The 6,000-nt window shown below is 39.7% G+C and overlaps 1 long non-coding RNA gene across 1 annotated transcript in view; it reads left to right on the forward strand.

The window, feature by feature from the left end:
• LOC148090297 (uncharacterized) overlaps window positions 1–5,431 on the forward strand; it is a 51,372-nt gene extending 45,941 nt beyond the window's left edge. The window contains exons 2-3 of the long non-coding RNA XR_015713886.1: window positions 2,014–2,114; window positions 5,343–5,431. This is a non-coding gene — a long non-coding RNA (uncharacterized LOC148090297). The remainder of the gene's footprint in view (window positions 1–2,013; window positions 2,115–5,342) is intronic.
• Window positions 5,432–6,000: the final 569 nt, after the last annotated feature.

Here is a 6,000-nt window from a genome sequence, read left to right on the forward strand (position 1 = left end):
CGAAGCATGTTCTGTTTTTCTTTTGCTATATGTTATGGTGGAAATGGAAATTAATCTATTTTAGGAATGTTTGAAAGTGTTGCCATAGAAGAATTATTTACCCCTTTTCTGTTTTAAAGTTCCATAAATAATATTGCTATATACACAATTAGGCATGAATATCAGCAGTTATCCGTTGAGCATTTATTTTATTTCTGCCATATGGAAGATATTGTGCTTGGAAAATAAAGATGTATAAGAAAGATTTCTTGTCCTCAGAAAAAGAATTAAGACGTGTATCTAAAAATGTGAAGTATGATAAATGCCAAGTCATCTCATAAAAATATGGAACGACAAAATTTACTTGCGTTCTGATGATTTCTTCCACTTGGAGAATTATGCCTCGAGTATAATTTGTGGTCTGTTGACTTTGTTGATTAGTCCCTCTTCCCTTTAAATATATCAAGTTGCAGAATCTTAATGTCAGTGTTCCTGTCAAGTGGAGGGGCTCGTTATCCCAGTGGAGTGAAGCCATCATCCCAGTTCCTCTTTGCTTATTAGATTAGGGACTGGGGTGTGTAGGTTGAGCCTGTATTCTATAGCATAGAGATTGCTGTATGTCTTATACCCATCTTCAAAATGATTTATTTATGCTCCATAAGATATACTTCACTGAAAAAAAAAAACCCCAAAACTACTAGAAAAAAGCCATACAAAACAGAACACTGGGAGAAATTTCCATTATCACCAGGGGCCATTATTTAAGTAATTTATGGAAGATACTTACAGTTGAAAAATACGCAGTTAAAAATAATGACGTGCTATGTTATTTTAGAGAAAAATCGTTCCCAAGAGACATTATGTGGAAAAGTAAGATGCAGAGCAGGGTATAATATTTCTCCATTAGCAAGTGTGTTTTCTTCTGGAAAAAAGCATATCCACATATGCAAGCAACCTTTTAGGAAGAATATACAGAAGTTTTCCCAGTGTAGGGTGGGACCTTTTGGAATAGGACAGAGGGCCTGCAGTGGGACAGTTCTTTTTATTGTATAACCTTTTGCATGGTTTTAATTTTTAACCATGTACATGTTATTTTTATAATTTTTTAAAGAGAAAAAAAAAAGTTGTGTTAAGAATTAAGAGAATCAGCAACTTGTTAACATTCCTCTTTGCGTTTTCCGTTCCTGTACATTGAGTTAACATTTAAACATGAACAAATTCAATTGTTTTGACTTATCAGTAATTCTAATCAGGATGCTTCTGGCTGCCAGAAACAGAAGACCAGATTCAAAGCGATTTAAGTAAATAAGGGAAAGCATTAGCTCTTACAGTAAAATCCAGATATAAGGCAGTCTCCAGTTTGGCCGAATCTGTGGCCTAACAGTGCTGCCAAGGACTCGGGCTTTCGTCTCTGCTGTGTACATCTGATTCACCTGTTCTCCGCACAATGCTGAGATGACTGTCAGATACTTTTCATTCAAGCCTAGCTTTCTCTCAGCCTTACGGGGCTGCCGTGGTCACGCGTCTCCCTTTGAACCAGGCTCTCTCTCAGGGAATACCACACGCTGAGTGACTTACACTAAGCGCTGGAGTGGAGTGTATGTTGGGGCCCAGCCAGTGCACGTTCGCCTCCTGCTTTCAGCCTAGATCATGGATAAATGGGAACTTTTGTTAGTGATACCCGGTGTTGCCTTTAGATGATCCGGTATTTTTAAAGGGCATATTAAGTGCCTCACACAGTGGGTTCTGTGTGTCTGTCCATCATCCCTCTCTAGGTTATGCCAGGTATCTCCCCCTTGTTCTTTTGGAGGTGTGTGGTTCATGGCATTTTATCTTTATGTACTTTTAACCCCATGCCGGAAAGACATGTAAATAGGATAGGGCTTTCTTTTGTTGCTTGGTGTTGGGTTTTTATGTTTTGATTGATGCTTTTATGAATTGTTTCCCAAAAATAATTTATTTTTAGTGTTTCAGCTTTAGACTAATCATTTCCTCTAATTGATTCGCTGAAGAATAATTTATTTTCCTTTTCAGAATAAGTTTTACATCGAAACGAAGCTTAACAGAGACTTAAAAGATGACCTTATAAAGCTGTTTACGGAACGTTGCAGAAAAGCACATTTACAGCCTACTGCGTGAGTAATTCACCTTGCTGGGGTGAGAGAACACCAGCAGTGATGTGCATAGTTTTTGGTCAGCGAGCACTGGCACATAAACCCCATGTTGGCATCTTCTGAATCATGCAGCAGAAGGTGTTGAAGCCCAGTTCTGTAGAGGGGGCCTGAGGAGTTGAAGGTGTGACTTGGAGGTCGCCTCGTGAGCTGGGAGCTGCTCAGCCATGTGCCCGGACAGTGCCTGATACTTGCTGACTTTCCCTCCTCTGACAATGGGGGACATAGCAAGGAAGGGGTGTGCCCCTAACTTTGTCACTGGTAACTCTAGGAGGAGCCCAGTGTGATATCTTTGAAGCCGGAGCACAGAATCCTCTCTGATGTTTACTCTTTGATGCAAAAACACTTCCCCTCTGGCTCTGGCATTTATTAACTATATCTCAGGGCAGTTTCTTACCCTCTGGCCCTGTGTTTTCTCTTCTGTGAATTGGGGTTAGTAAAATGTTTAACGTGGTTATTATGTAGATTAGTAAGTAAGCGGAGCATCGTGCCAAATTCAGTTTTTCCTTTCCCCGCATTCCCAGGCCCCTGCCCCCTTACAGTAGGCGGCATCTTATACCTTTCCTAAAGGAATACACCTCTCCAAGTGAAATTTAGGAGTCCCCTACAACCTAATGTGTCAGCAGTCTTTAAAAGCTCATATTTTATGCAGTAAATCATCAAGTCATGTTTTAGAATTTGGCACATTTTGGATTTGCAGTAATTTTTGCTTTTCTAATAGTCATAGTTTCTACCACAATGAACTTTTACTGGAACTTACAAAAGAATTGTTGTAAGCTTGACCACAAACTCTTTCATTTTTGAGTGTAAATAAAGGGAAGGAATATTAAACATTGGGCCAATTTATTTTAGAAAGGCAGGGTTTTCAAGTAATACTGTAGATGAAGATAATATATTTCATTATGTCCTCAAGAGATTCCAGAATCATCCTGGAGATCTAGAATCTTGGGAGTATGGCCTTTTTAAAAAAAGGCTTTCCAGATGCTTACAGGTATCTTTAAATATGATCTTGTGAGGTATCCCAACTATTAATTATAACCACTTAAGTATTATCTCTGATGTCGACATTGTCTTTGTTTTCCTTATAAAAGAAAATACAGCATTTTGGAGTTTTTCCTATTAAAATTCTTTAGACCAGTGCTGTCATTTGGTAGAAAAGCATATTTACTATGTAAATATGTTTTTATATTTGTCAGTAATTTGGAAATCAATTTTATTGGGCGTATGCAAAGAAAATATTCAGAGAGAATCCAGATTTAGTGAGAGAAAACATAAACGGATTACTTCTTCCTTTCGTTTATTATAGAATCTGATTTTTAATAAACAGTACACTTAAAGGTGGATATATCTTTTCTTTTTCAAGTAAACTGAAAAGGCCCTTAAGCTTTTGTAAGTTGGATAAAACTGAACTTATGAGATATTTGTTAAGCAGTTACCAGGCACTGTGACTATTCTGTAACTGCCAGTTTGTGCTTCATAGTCTCTCCCCCTTTCCACCCGGCCTCCCCCAGCTACCCTCCCATCTGGCAACCTTCAGTCGGACTTACTGGAGGTCAAGACAATTGGTCAAAAGTAGGGAGAGGGAATAATAGAGTATGGGTTTCGAGTGCCTGTTGATATTAGAGAGAACCTTGAGTTGGAAGAGACTCTCTTAGAACCTAAAATTTAGAATTTCAGTTTTAAACATTATATTTTTAAAGTATTTTCTGGAGTGCTCAAATTAGCATTTGTCTCCTTAAAATTTCTCTATGCTATTTATAATTGTAACTACCTACTGATGATAAAATCCAAAGGATAAACTTGAACAATGCACTTTTAGCTTTCATGTAAATTCAAGTGTAACTCACAGTGTATGTTTGAAACTGTAAAGTCATTGTTGGCCAAGTGAGATGGCGTTTCCATTTTTAAAAAGACACCGACAGAAGAAAACAGCCTGTCCAATTTGACAAGCCAAGTTATGCCAAGTTTATGGAGTATTTTGGTTAATAAATTGCAGATCTTTGAGAGAGAAATTAAAAATGAACTGTTTTGAGTCAGTAGTATCTATTGTACCCACTAAATGGAATTTGTTTGTTGAAAGAGACATGGACAGGTGAAAACAGCCTGTCCAATGTGACAAGCCTAGCACACAGTAAAATTATGCCAAGTTTTATGGAGTATTTTGGTTAGTAAATTGCGGGTCTTTGAGAGAGAAATTAAAAATGAGCTGCTTTGCCCGGCCAGGCGTGGCTCAGTGGTTGAGCATCGACCTAGGATCTCGGAGATCGGGGTTCGATTCCCGGTCAGGGCACATGCCCGGGTTGCGGGCTAGGCAGCCAGTCAATGTCTCTCTCATCATTGATGTTTCTCTCTCTCTCCCCCTCCTTTCCTCTCTCTGAAATCAATAAAGATATGTTTAAAAAAATTTTTTTTAAAAAAGAACTGTTTTGAGTCAGTAGTATCTGTTGTACCCACTAAATAATGGAATTTATTTGTATTTGTTAATGATGTTATCTAGAGAAATTATTTCTATCCATTTAAAAATGTTCTGATAAAGTTTTTGTTCGGCAGTAGATAACCTAAAAGAAAGCTGGCTCCGTTGTCAGGCTCAGTCAGGGCCCTGCAGGTACCAGCCATGGGAGTGAGAAGGGGGAGCGAGCATGGTCTCCCTGCTGTTATCCTGAGTAAGAGAAAACACACATACAGCTGTAGCGTTTGGGAAAGTCACATTGACTCAGAAAGTCAGCCTGCCTCTGACTGCGGCCACTGACATTACCAATAACACGTCTTTCAGGGAAATCCCAAGAGCCTCAAATACAGTGACCTGGGGGAGAGAGAAATGGCTGAGAGAATTAGAGACCATTTTTCCCCCGAATGTAAGTCTTTTGAGTCATGAGCATAACGGGAAGCACTTCTGGCTCCCTAAGTACCAGGAACACCATTGCTTTTAGGAAGCTGTCCTTGTTTTCAGAGCCGCCGGGACTGAGTCGTTTCCATCGGTGTGTCCACAGCCTGTATGTGTTTACTGCTGGACTGAGCTCCGTTGCACTGGGTTTAAAGGCAGCCTTCACTGAATCAGTTCTTGGGTTGTCCTCTTGGGGTGCTTTTTTCTTGCACTTGTTTACCCTTCTATCTTTGGGAGAAATAGTAATAGAAAGAAAAACCAGTAAATGTTGCACCATTTTTATGTCCCAGTTTTTCTTCTTTTTTCAGCTTTACTTTTAGAAGCCCAGTCAACACATTTCAGGTCACACCTCCAACTATGGCAGATATCGTGCAAGGCCTGTACACTCTCAGACCAGGTAAACTGTACATCATTCCTTTGGGGTTGGACTGCTTGTTTGTGGTGGCTCCAGCCCTACCCAAGAAACAGTGTTTCTCTGTGTGTTTCTGAGCCCTAATGGTATTTGGGTTGGTTATGGCAAAAAAAATTGAGTAGATACTCATCATTGTGAAATGTAAGCTCAGGACTCAGGTGGAATTCTCTCTATTCTAGTGAAACCCAACTTGTTTAGGAAACACACAGAAGAGTTTGTAGGAGACACTTCTGGTAAAATTGACTCTCGCGCCTGGCATTAATCTTTGTCTTTTTGGTTGCGGAGCCTCCTTCATTCTGCCCACACTGCGGGTGCTGTGCACAGGCGCACACGCTCGGGACGCACTCACAATGCCGTCTTCTCAGGCTTGTTGAATAACTTGCAAGCAGTCCGCTGGGGGTCTCAGAACGTATCCCCCTCGGGAAAGGGGGACTACTTTAATAACCTTTTTGTGAAATTCTTTTGTCATTTGAAGATGGAGTGAAATAAAACCTGATCTAAATTGCTTAACACAATACCTGATGATATAATAAGCTTACTAACCTTAAGGTATT

The sequence above is a fragment of the Miniopterus natalensis genome, unplaced genomic scaffold, assembly GCF_054644295.1.
Source record: "Miniopterus natalensis isolate mMinNat1 unplaced genomic scaffold, mMinNat1.hap1 Scaffold_69, whole genome shotgun sequence".
Lineage (NCBI taxonomy): Eukaryota > Metazoa > Chordata > Mammalia > Chiroptera > Miniopteridae > Miniopterus > Miniopterus natalensis.